Source organism: Bombus affinis, chromosome 4 (assembly GCF_024516045.1).
Source record: "Bombus affinis isolate iyBomAffi1 chromosome 4, iyBomAffi1.2, whole genome shotgun sequence".
NCBI classification, from domain to species: domain Eukaryota; kingdom Metazoa; phylum Arthropoda; class Insecta; order Hymenoptera; family Apidae; genus Bombus; species Bombus affinis.
Genome location: NC_066347.1, coordinates 11,707,041 through 11,720,676, shown reverse-complemented (window position 1 = coordinate 11,720,676; position 13,636 = coordinate 11,707,041). Strand labels below are relative to the sequence as shown.

Here is a 13,636-nt window from a genome sequence, read left to right as displayed (position 1 = left end):
GACGAAAGGAAAGGGAATAGAAAGAACTGCAAAACTGTCGAGCATACGGTAAAGGAAGAACGAATCCTTTTTCCTCGACCCAGCGAATTCTTTCGTCCGTCGTAAGATAAAAATCGCACGGCTCCCGAGGATACGTGAAAAGCGGCATTTTTCGAGCTTCCTTCGGCCATTCGCGAAATATAAACCGCCGATGAATAGTAACGAGGTTTAGAGAATTGCGACGGAAGAGAAAAGGAGGACGGAACGCCCGGTGGATTTCCAATCTCTTTGCCAAACGCGAAACGACGTCTCTGAAAATCCTGCCAACTGCTCGTAAGCTAGAAAATAACGTTCCCCGGTCGGTAAAAGGACCTGCGAACGAACGCTGAGAACGGTGACGGCGTTATATAGCACAGCGATCGTCGAACGATGTTCGTTTTTTCCCGAAACGTTAAAATTCGTGGGTTCAGCTTCTGCGCGATAATCGAAGACACCGTCCGAAGAAGGTCACGTGGAAAGATCGTACGGACGATAAGTCGCTTTTGCGACTCGATAACGCAGATAGATTAAACGACGATAAAAAAATTTTAGCGGACGTACGCAAACTCGTAGGATTTCGAACTTTGTAAATTCTGCTTCGGAAATCCCCGTCTCGAAACGATCCAAGGCCGTACGATCTATCGCGGGCCGTCAGACGATCGTAGAATCTGCGATTCCATGTACACGCCCCTCGAATGAAATCGGTTCGCATCGACTCCGAATTTCATTCGGATGACATTCGAGTCATAGATTTTCTATCCTTTGAACCGCCTGTTCGGTATGAAATTTCAAATCCGCAGTACAGAGACAAAGATTTAGAGACAAGGATCGCAAGTCCAAAGCGAGTACGAATTTGAGATTTCGTGACTAGACTCGCGGATATGACAGATTCAGATTGTACGCTTTAGGGTCGTGGACTCGCGAGGTCTCGCGAACTTGACGCGATGTAGCGGGGAATTCGTAAGCAGAAATCATGAAATTAGGAATTCTACGACACAAGGTAGACCGCACAGCTTCGAGGCTTCACGGTCCCTCACAGTTTCAAGAATTCTAGCTGTTGCGCTTCTACGTATATACGTATATATATATATATATATACATTACGTGGATAAAATAGCGTTTAATTGCATTTTAGTTTAGTTTCGTTTTAGCTTAGAGGAGGAAACCTTACCTTTACCTTAACTTTATCTTTCATTTATCCTAACTTCGTGAAAATCCTTCGCCCATCGTTCTCTTTCTCGCGCGCGAGTTAGAGAAGACGCGGCTAAATCGATAAGCAAAATAAACAACGAACAACAGCAGCAATTTCGCTGTCTTAGCGACGCAGCGACGTCTTCTTTTATCATCTCTATCGGATATTCTCTCTCGTGGCAGGTGTCGAGTCGATTAATCCTCCGATCGTTCGAGACGATACTCGTCCCAATATTTCCTTCCTTGGAACGTCGAGCAACAAAACGGTCTATGAAAGATCTACGAATCTGCGGATGCGAAGCAAATCGTTCTAAAAATACGACAAAAAACGAGAACAAGGAAATTTCAAAGCCGATCGTTCGTTTGTCGAAATTCTCGATAATCGCGTGTAAATATCGACTCGTTAGCTACTTTTATCGGCGCATATGCGCATCATTTCGCTCGATACTAGTACCACCGCCATCGACTCGTCTGTCGGGCGCTTCCGTTCCCCAGGCAAATAACATTACTCGACTATTATAGCTCGCAACTAGCAAATTAAGTAGCGAAATCGAATAAATCGAGAACCGAGCAAATAGTTCTTTCGTGGAATTACGTGGATCGTGAAATTTACGACGTGGTAAATACGCGCTTGAGTCGCACGTTTCTACAATTTTGTTTGAAATTTCTCTGACACGACGTTTCGTGGTGCGCAGTTTCGTTCCGTCGGATTACCATTTACGCTGTCGTTCTATTCCACGATCTAACAATTTTCTAATTTCATAAATCTTTCGCGCGCCTCGATTCCTTCGTATCGAAACCTTTCGCATTGCTTGAAACACGCGAACGCGTAACAAAATACTTGTCTTTGTAAAAATAACGAGAGTTCGTCTATATATGATCCCGGAGAGATCTGTAACGTCGAAAAAAACAGTCGATACGAAGATACACCCCATTCGTTGTTATTCTTCAAAATGCGTATTAACGCGCGTTTTGTTCCATATTTCGTTGCGATCTGCCTCGTTTCGTATCGTTTTTATAGAAAAGTAAAACTTTTCAAGAGGCGTAACACGCCAATTCGTATTCGGGAACATTTTGCGCGGCGACACGCGATACTTTTCGAGAGCGAACGGTTCGACGAAACTGGGACGAATCGGTGGCGGAATATCAAACGTTTATGGCGCGAGATTAAACGAAAATATCGAAGCAAGAGAAGGCTGGAGGAGAGGTAATTACGATGAACGACAGGGTCGTTAAAGCGGAATTATCGTCCGACCTTGGCTCGGAAACCTGCAACGATGTCGAGAAAAATGCCACGTATACGTGCTTGTTTTCATGCACATGGTTTCATTGAAACTACTCGAGCATTTTCATCCTCCCGCCGCTAAAAATAACTACGTATAATCAAGCGTTGTTAATGGTAGCCTGTTCGCTAACTACTAATGCTCGACGAAATTCTGCTGACGGTTGCTCGTTCAACCTCGCCAAAAGTCCAATACTTTTCGCATCTTGTCGATTTAACGATCGACAAATGCGAGACAATATTTTTCAACGTTTGAGCAATTTTTTCATCAATTTGGGGAAAAATTTTGCATATTTTGCCAAATCACAACGTCCACTGAGACCGTTGGACGCCCGTCGGAGAGAATCGAACGGCTGTAATTTCGAAGGAACGGGCTAGGTCGTGGTATTCGCGACCGCCGCGCCGCGCCGCGACCTCGAAATTCCCAGATGCGATGAAATTAGGCGGCGCGGCGCTGGAATTTCTCTGCGGCCTCTCGCGCAACCGCTACATTCACCGGCGTAAACAGCCTCGATCGGGCAACGGCCATTCGTGCGCATTTCGTTTCGTTTGGTCTCGTTCGGTTTCGTTTCGCCTAGTCTTTGCAGGCTCGCGTTGGCTAGGTCGGTCGCTCGGATATTAATCTCTTTCCCAGTTTCCTTTGATGTTTTTCAACGTCCGGAGGACTAATCCGATTTGTTCGCTACAGACCGGCCGTTCTCGGCTTAGATAATCAAACGGTTGCCATTTTCCGTCACCACGGATCAGCCTTTCCAGCCGACTCCGATCTCTCGAGCTTGTTTTCCCAACGCCAATCGAATTCGCCATTCTTCGTAACACGCGTCGATTTATCCCTTAAGTGCTCGCTCGTTAAATTTTCCTCGCTAAAGTTCTATCGATAGCAATTTCGCGGAAACAGAGCTTCCTCTACTTTTGTATTTATGACACGAAATGAAACTTTAGCTACGTAATACACGAGAGGCAGACCTTAAGAGGTTAACGGATGATTTATTGCACGTTCATCTGGTGTCGTTAAGTCGCTCTATGCATAATAAACGAAAGACAATTACTACGGCACGCACACCCCTGCATACTGATAACCTTTATCATCTTCGCCAATTTCCCAAGTCTCTCGTCCCAGGTATATATCGATGCGAGAAGGATTCAATTTGCTTCAAAAATACGATACGACGAACCTCTGAATTTTCGTTTCGAAACGCAATTGCATCCATGCTCGCTGGTCCGATTTGTAACAACGACTCATTATTAACAACGATTATTGTCATCCCGTGGTAGTTGAAATCCTTAACAAACAGCGAGTTAAACAATAACAGATTAAAAAGCGTCGACAAGACGAAGCAGTTGCTGTTACTTTTAGAATTCCGCGAGCCCAAGGAAAATTTCCCCCAATGAAACACGCAAGATACGGATGGAGGCACCGGCAGACGAAAAAGAGCAGCTACTTTGGAAACACGAAGGTCACCTTTACTTTTTTAAACCAGATTAGACGACTTTCTGTGCGAAGGTAGGAGTTTCGCAACGTTTCCACGAAGGTAAGGTCAGGAATGTACGTTAACGAGGAAAGTTCGCGTAGTCGCACGATCCTGTGCTTTACCATTTTCGTAAGTAGCTCTTTTTCACATATTTACGATGTCTGTCTGCTATAATCTCATCGCGTCGAAGAATATCGTAACAGAGAACGCGAACATGTGCTATCGCCATCAAATATTTACCTTTTCTTCCGTACCTATTTTCTTCGTCGCAACGTTGGACTTATTGGTTACAGGGGTAGGTTACGGATCGTACGACAAAGTCTCCACCGCCAACTCTGTCAAGTATGTCACGTTCGAGTAACCTGATCCAAGCGATAAGTTTGGCAATGGACGCGATCGCGGCAATTTTCTGGCATATCCTCGCACGGATCGTCAGCCTCTTGACCCGCGAATCTTAAGTAGCGTGATTTGCGCGACCTTTGCGGTGTGTCCCGCGGTCTGGTTCCAGAAATGTTTAAAAGAAGAAGTATGCAGCTGCGGCTAACGAGACCCGTCCAGGGAACGTGAAAGTTTCCGCATTAGCCGGAACTGCGAAAGGAAAACGGGCAAATTACCCAAATCCCACCGGACTGCAGGCGGTCCGGTAAAAAGGAGCAACCAAACGTGCTTCAGCCACGATCTCACTCTCTCTCTCTCTCTCTCTCTCTCTCTCTCTCTCTCTCTCTCTCTCTCTCTCTCTCTCTCTCTCTGTGTCGTTTGGGCCTGGCCTCTCTATGTTCACAGATGCAGATATTCGTTTAAACAGATCTCGTGTTCCAAAATCTAATTTTTATGACAAAGGTGTTTAAAAGTTCCTGATCGAATCGATTCACGAATAAAGATCATGTCCGGGGTAATTATAGTCAGCCAAGTTGCATCTTATTGCACTCGTAATGCGTTTCAATTTTTACGAATCTCGAAACGAACAACGATTTCGAGTTTCTAACTCATCGTGTTTGCTCAAATTTGAGTAACTCGACTAATCGGAACAGAGCCATACACCTGTCTGCGTCCGAATATTTTTTGTTCACACGGTCCGATCTCGGTCGTCGTAATAAGAAATCTCTGGTGAATAATTTCATCGGCGCTGCAGCGACGAAGAAACGGAGCAAAGGCATTGAATTAACGACCGACGCGACATTGCGCGAAAAAGGGCGAAGGAAAGGCACGCGATTTTCCTCCGCGCTGAAAAAAGATAAAGAAAAATCGTTCCAGTTTCCTTGATTCGTCCGGTTTTGAAATAACGCCGCGACCCTGAGTTCCCTTTCATGAAAGAAACGCACGTACCGTATTCATTCTCCGGCTTTATCTCCGCTTCGTCTACCATTTACCTTTTTCTTTCTCTTTTCATCTTTGCATTTTCGACCCTATTTTAGCCCCAATTTCGGCTCGCAGCTTGCTTCGAACCAAAGGACGTTTGAAAAGCGACGCTCGCGAATCGTGCAAATGTCAGGAGGCACACGGTGCTACGTATTAATTTCCTCTTTTGGAATTCCGCCGTGCCACGGAACGACCATCGTTACACCCCAAAAACTCTTTTTACTCCGCCGGAGGTTTTCGACAGAGCGCTTGTATAAAGCGGTTATCGTTACATACACGATCTTCCCACTCAATCGCGATCAAATTAATGTTCGGTCAATATCGTAACGCGTTAGAAATCGTCGTAAATTCGTTTCAAAGCAAAACTCTTTCTTTTTAAAAGATCAGACAAGGAACGTTCTTCTAGATTAGTATCGCGATCAACCGAACCGTAAAATATACCAATAAATGAAAATTTTAAATTTTTGCGTAAATAAAGAAACACGAGTGGAATGTCGTTTTATACGAAAAACGAAAAGTTGGAAAGAATGTAATGGAAATAAATGGAAGGAAGCGGCGTATGACGCGAAATTTCGTATCAAAGAAAGCAAATTTTCAAGATAATGTATCTGCTAGGAGTTATGAATGATTCAGCGTATCGCGCGTAACGGAGGGATATTCGATTCTTATGGAAAAGGAACAAAACCATTCATTGATATTCGAAACGTTATTTCCTTGCAGATGTATCGGTTTCTGTATTCCACGAACGTTGTTTTAAACAGATTTTCAAGCAAAGTTCGACGCTCGTCGAGTTGCATCAAATATTTCGAAAAACGCGATCGAAAGATATCAGCGGAACTTTTTTAAAACGATATCTGTCTTTACTCGTCGCCTTACGAAGATGCAAATTTCGCTGCGCGTATTACATTATCGATTACTCGCTCAAAGTTAAACGAACGTTTACTCGAGCGTCGGGGAAACGAATGTCTGAAATATCGTGTCAAGCATTACCTTAACCTTTTACAGGAAGCGTGACGCTAAATATAGACCAGCTGATATTGGTAGAAATCGCGTAACACGGCGAAAAGTTCGCCTACTTTCAACGCTCCGGTTAAAATTTCGATCGATTGGCCGAATCTGACATCGTTGGTCCTACGTCCCTTGTAAATTTCAATTATCGAATTATCCGACGGAAGAATAGAAAATCTATTCTACGCGTATAAAACTATCGGTTCCTTTATATTTTCGCATAATTAATAATAATAATTGCATCGTAGGTAGATAGATTTTGTTGGTGTCGTAAATTATAGCAAACTCTCGTACGCTTCGCACCACGCCCATCGACGACAGACGAAACACATGTTCTATGATAAACGCCCAAGTAACCACAGTCGTTGATCAATTCTCTGCAATTAAATTCCACTTTCCTTCGATCAGCTGTGCGCACGATTGCCCCTTTTAATTATACCAGCAAACGGTTGCATACCGGGAAACCGATTAAATCGACGGAGAAGATGCGATATACCGATCGTACTTATCGTCCATTAATCTTCCCATGGATAATAGACAAACAAGATCCTTCGCAACGAGATTCGTCCGTGTCTCTGTATTCGACGAGTAAGTTAAAAGTTAAATTAAGTTTTACGTTTTTGTTTTTTCCTTCATATCGTCTGCTCGTATTCACAATTTTAGTCGTATTCGGCGCAATTTTTTCACTCGACTATTTTCGTAGACTCGTTTATCTCCGTTCCGTCCGCTTTCTATCTAATTTTATATTTAACTTTTCTCCGTACCGAATTATCTTTTGACGAAGCAATGACCGCCAGCAGGCACGATCCAGAAAATCTACGTTCAACGACGCTCCGAGAGAGACGGTTTAACGATCTCAGGAAAAAAGCTAACCAAGAGGATCGACAAAGTCGAATCGACCACCGTGAAAACGAGAAAGAACACCACCGCACCGAACAACGTGCTGCTTTCAAAACGCACCGTGAATATTCAAGAAGAACGAAATTTCTTCAGCCAATTACACGCCATCGTTGTCGTTCCTGCTGCCCATGTTGCGGCATTCTTTCACCACCTACGATCGTCAAAGCGAACTCTACGCAAACGAGATTTTGTACTTTCAGCAGCTTGTTCCACGACCACGTTGCTCTGTCCACGAGCCCTTTACGATATTACTTTCAACCAACTCGATACTCCGTCGAATATCCATTCCAAGTCCCTTACGCAGAATATATATTTCGTTCTTGCGATATTTGATTCAACGCGAAAACGTAAAAGCCACTTTATCGTAATAACGTATCTAGGATAAAATGTGCTTCAGCGTGAGAGCAATTTATTCGACGCGAACCGACCGAGATAAAACTTGCAGCTGCGAAGGATCAAACGTAGCGGAAATATTTTCGCCTATTCGATATTCCTACTAATAACGAGCGAATCAGCCTGTGTACGATACTCGCTGTTATACGCGTGCTTGTATCGCTCGTAATGTTCATCTCGCAGACCGCGAATGTTCCGCGATCGAAGGTGCCGTGAAGTTAACCGCAAACTTGCCAATTTTGCGGTCACGCAACGGTAACTCGACTCGAACTTGATATCGGAAGCCGGTGCTGCGTTTGAGATGGTTCGTTATCGCAAGTTTACGCGGTAATTTCCACTTCCACCCTTTCGTCTATCGATATCCATGGCTGTCCCAAGTAAACCAGTTTCGCTTCGGTCGAGGCCAATCGAATCGGCTATTCAAAATATAAGCGAATTAAAACGCTTGTTTGCCGATCGTCCTTGTAGATGTAAACGCAGGCGAGTTACGCGGTCTTTAACGATGGCGATTCGTTTATCTCGACTGTTCCGACGCTACTTTATTTTACAAGACGCGTTTTATCGCATCGTGCTGCGCTACGGCAATCGAAGAAGCTCCTCTGGACGGAGTTATTCGTGCAAATACTCGGCTCGCCATCGATTCGCGTAGACAGATCTCGGGTCGTAACGACAAACGTCTCGTACGTACGAAACGAGGTTTCCTAGAGGGATATGCTGCCAAATTTATCGAGCGGTTGAATTTAGGGTGTAATACGTTTTCTTCTTGACTTTACGCCTCTTCCGATAATGGCGACTAAACGACGACGAAGCAGCCATTTCCGCCTTTGTACGACTCCGTTTCCGCTCTCTGTCGTGACTAGTCTTTTCACCTCGCCTCGGAAAACCATCGTCGTTATTAATTCGTTGTTAATTATAACTCGTAGATATCGAAGAGATTTCGATGGATTCGCCAAACGAAGTTCGTCGACGGCAGTGTCCTTCGACGGCGGAATTTTCAGCAGCGAGGGTCGATGAAATAAAAATGACATCGAAGGCGGAACGCGCCAATCGGGAACGGAAGTACGAGCAATCTAATCGGCCTCGCAACTTTTAATAGAATTCTGTCGAGTTTGCCGCGATACGGATGCAATGCGAAGGAATCCTATCAACCAGCGACTTTGATTCCTTATTGCGTTTATATCGAATCGATGCGCTCGACTCGATATCTCGTCTTGATTACGGCGACACATCCAAGTACGTTTGGATACCGAGGCGGCAATAACGCGATTGTAATTTCTAAGGTTTCCGGGGTTATCCACCCCGTAATTCGAATTCGAAATAAGTAGTTTTACCACGGAACGAGAAAATCGATAAAATTCTCGATAATAGTCGAGAGATAACCATACTGTGGCGAAAATGTCGGCAAAGTAAACACAACCTGCTTTGCGCATTACGATGTAAAAGCTCGAAAGTATATCCTTTTGTAAGATATAATCATAGATCCAACTATTGGATTCAGGATTAAACGCAGAAGGTAGCAGTTCGCGTGCAACTGACGCTTCTTGCGCCAGTGAATTTTTCAATTACTTTAACTTGCTTGCGAGTTAGGTATATTAAAAGTACTCGAGACCGTTTTTACAAACAGAAAAAAGAAAAAAGAAAAAAGGAGAAAACTATAAGAGCAAAAGATACGCAACTTCTGCGGGTAAATTCGCGAAAGATCTTACCTCGGTGTGGTATCCAGCGTACAAAATGGAAGTCCGAACGGAACGGAACGCCTGAACCGAACACGCACCTTTTTCACTTTCACTGGTAGCCGCCTGTATTCCGTGGAAGGCGGTTCGTTCTCGCGAAACACCTCGCTGGAAACAGCGTCGCCTCGTTACCGAACTCTTCGACGATTGCCTTAACGGGACCGCGAGCCCGCGACCGGAAACCAACGGAAACGAACAGGGATGAAAAATAGGGGACGCGATGGCGCTGAATATTTATAGGGATGCCCTGCATAAACAACGCGACCGGGCGCGATCGCCGTGAAATTATCTCCCTGTTCCGCGACCCTACATTTGCATGTCGGAATACAAGACCGTTTTGCTCGGACAAACGAGATTTCGATCGTTTCTAGCCAACGGAGTCAATTTACGTAATCGTAACTGTTATCCGGAAAGATTGCGAACAGATAGGATAGAACGAGTACGAGAATACGTTTATTTTCGACTATCGTCGGATTAAAACGAACTTTTTACTTTTACAATCGGAGTTGTACGATCCGTTCCTTACGTACGTCGATTTTCATTCGTCCAATCGTTAACGCGTATGTATATTTTTATACCGATACGTTTCTATTACACGCTTGTAACAAAAAAAAAAAAAAAAAAAAAAAAAGAGTAAACTTAACAGAGCAGCGTCCAGTGAATTTCCTAAAAATAATTCGCAGTAGAGCGCGGAAGAAACTCGCACAGGCAGGAGACGCAAATATCCTGTAAATAAAGTACAGAGCACTTTGAGCAATGCTGCGCTGCTTGAAGAAGCATTTTGGACAACCGGGTTCTCGCTTCTTACAAACGAGAACCAGATGTCCCGTATCCTCTGTACGTTATTCGCAGCATACGCTGGTCTCTTCTCCCACGGCCATGAATCGGCCGAAGGTCACCGTGCATCGTTTCATTCAATTTACATTTTCTCTCTACTCCGTCTAACTCGAGCATAAAAAAAGCAATTTATACTTTCTTTAACTCGTTAACGACCAATAAAATTGTAAAATCTAAACGAAGGAAGATACAAGAAACAGTGGCGAAGAAAATATCAATCTCTTTTACAATCGTAACGTTAGAAAGCAGAGTTCGATCAAGCCAATTAACGGATCGACGGTAAAGAAAACGCGAAACACGGAAAATACGTGGACGAAACGAGAGAAATAAAAACACGAGGCCTCGACTCGTCGAAGGCTAACCACGGCGAGAATAAGTCCAGTTATGCAGATTCGGTGTGGTATTCGGTAGTTTCGGCAAATGCGTCGCGCGATGCGCATCTTTAAATGGTAAAATGGAACCGTTTTCCTAGGAAATTTCATGGAAACGAGGAGCAACCGTTCCAGAATCGTATGGACGAGGCCCGTGCAAATAACAGTACCGCACGGTGCACGCAGCGTAAATGCCAAGAGGCGCGTCTTCGACGAGCGTTGCATTCTACCGAGGACTTTTTCTCCACGCACACATATTTAACCTCCGACACGGTGTTTCCACGAATCCTCGATTCGTTCGAATTCCTCTTCGATGAAACCGAACGTTTCCACGCGTTCGTTGTACGTACAACAAACAAAGGTTGCAATATACGGAATTGCAATTAATAACTGGCAATTACAATTAAATTTAACCGGTCGTAACGGAATAGAGCGGTAATGGTAAAATCGACTACATTTCTGACGTATTCAAAAAAGTTGATCAAAAACTCCGCCAAATTGATCTTCCCTGAAAAATTATCCGACTTCTATTCCAACTATCGGAATATTTTTGGAAAAGAAAGAGAAGATTTCTGTGGACGAATTTCACAAGGAAAACCCGTAACGAAGTGATCCTCGTTGCTGGATAATCCTACAACTATGCACATATAATGAAAATCGCTTTATCGCTGGTGATACCGGGGTCAGAGGTAGTTGCACGATGCCGCGGTATTCGTTGGAGCCGCTTCGGTTCGGCGACGAAGACTACGCGTGACAGAAATTTCATTTAGGTATTTCGTCACCGCGAGTGTCTGCGCGCGTTATTTGCACGACGCGACGAAAGCTGGTACGCCACCGATCCGCTCGAAAGCGTAAAAGCAGAAGAGTCTCGACGTTAAAAGCACGATCTTTCCTGCGAGGAGTTCGACCCCCGCTGAAAGGCTGGGTGTATCGCGTATTCCAACTTGTTAACGGAACGTCGCCCGGTCTCGTCGGTGCTCGACGGATTTGAACAAAGCTCTCGCGATAGGATCGACGCTCTGCGATCGACGAAGAACGACTGATACAGGGATGAAAGCAAAATATATTTTACGACATGAGTTAACTTCGATTGTTTCTTTGCGCGATAAACGAGCAGATTTTTATGAAATTACTATTGGTACTGTTAGAGATTACAAATTTAGAAGAATAAAATGCGAGGCCGTCGATCTTTTACCGGAGAGCGAGCAAAGAGAAATGTCGGAAAATGCCAGCGACGCTAACGTTTCATTTCGGACAAATAGATTTCGCACGAGTTAACCGACACGCAAAAGCCAAGGCAAACGGAGACAGTCGCTCGGTTACTTTTAAAGAAAAAAACAGGATGGATCGGAATAGGAAATTCGATCACCTGCCTTCCTACTCTTCCAACCTCGCACACGCGATATCATTGCTGTTTCTTCTTTTCTCTATTTTATCCTCGAGAAAATAATTACAAAATTATTAGGTACTCGACGTACGGAACGACCGCTTCCGGCACCATTTTTCTCCCAGCTTTACGCGCTGTATACTTTGCCGATTACAATCAATCGACGCGACACCAACGCGAAATATCGAACAACGTGCTTTCGCTGGGATTCGAACGACGAAAACGCAACGTTAATTTCTTCGTCCATTTTTTCGAAAAAGATCAAACGGTAGCGTAACACATTGGTCTGAAAGATCATTTGGAAAAACTAAAACGCGGTAGTAACGTCGATTCCTCGAGAACAGACGCAAGTTTACGTGATTCGTTTTATTAAATGTTATCGCGATGTTTAATCGAAAAATAGCTTCGTTTAAACGTAGATCACTCGAGAATCACGAAACTAGCACCAGCTATCAAAGTATCAAATTCTCGCGTTATTCGATCCATGTACAATTTAACGAGTCGTTTGTAACGCTATAATCGGAGAAAAATAAAGACAAACCACTTTAATAAATAAAAGAGATAAAAAAGAACAGGAAAAAAGAAACGTGTAACGCACGAACAATTATACGGAGCGATTGAAAAAAATTCTGTCGACGAAGCGAAATAAGGACTGTCGTACAGAGTATAAAGGATTTCGCCGGCACAGAAAAATCGCGCGACAAAAGGTAATACAGAAAGAAAGTCGGAAACACTGACAGCACGTAGAATGATAAAGTATGCCGATAAACGGACGCGAACAATGCGAAACGCGACTGGATCACGCACGGTGGAGGAATCGAAGCGAGAGAGAGAGAGAGAGAGAGAGAAAGAGAGAGAGATAGGGAGAGGGGAGGGAGGGGAGAAAGAGAGAACGAAAAGTGTATCGCGAACGTCCGAACCACGCGAGAGTTCCTGCGGAACTGACGACCACTTCCGTACGATCGTGGAAAAATCACGGGACTACCCCGTGTTTGGTGGGGTAGCAGTCACACGACCGCAATCCTTCGCGCACCCCCCACGACTACGGAGTACTACGGGAACATGGAACGCGGAATACTATGCGAGCGCCACGCTAACCCTCCGGCTGGTTGAATGATCACCGAAACTACAGGGTTGCCCGGCAATTTCCAAAAATTTACGATTTCAGGCCGATAACAGATACTTTAGATCGGTCTTTTTTTATTTTATTTTGATTTTGCTTCTAGTTTTAGTTTCGCTGTTGGTTTGACTTTTGAAAAAATCTGACGAATTGCGCGAAACGATTAGGGGAATTGATACACACCTGTGGAGGGGATGGAGGGAACTGTGATCGATTCGAACGCGTTTCCGTGCAAGAGAAATAAGAATTAAGAGCTTTGACAGGCTGTAAATTCGATCGCCAAATTTATATCGGAATATATGGATAAATTGATCTTACGCAGTTGTAGTTGTCTTGCTCGAACATTATATGAAATATCCTCGCTTACCTAGTTTAGATTTCGATCGTTTGTCGCATACACGTAAAACGCGAGTAGATCATATCGCGAACAATCTTACCTTACTTTTTATTTTCCGGACAGTTGGAATTATCGGGATCGATAATAACTTACTTACCTGCAACATAGAAAGAGATTGCACGCATTAGGTTGGAAATGTTATTACGATTCGCTCCGTAGGTCTTACCG

The 13,636-nt window shown here is 44.1% G+C and overlaps 1 protein-coding gene across 11 annotated transcripts in view; it reads right to left on the bottom strand.

Annotated features, from left to right (window-relative positions):
• Window positions 1-13,636, bottom strand: part of LOC126915047 (uncharacterized) — a 191,738-nt gene that overhangs the window by 162,262 nt on the left and 15,840 nt on the right. Inside the window, exons 1-2 of one of the 11 annotated variants that reach the window (XM_050719350.1) lie at window positions 11,934-13,049; window positions 9,330-9,464 (exon numbers count right to left, since the gene is read on the bottom strand). The exons of 9 other annotated variants lie outside the window; for them this stretch is intronic. The gene's annotated coding sequence lies outside the window, so the exon portion shown is untranslated. Of the gene's footprint in view, window positions 1-9,329; window positions 13,050-13,636 lie in introns of those variants that run through there. One more of the 11 variants, XM_050719349.1, reaches the window with a different exon arrangement.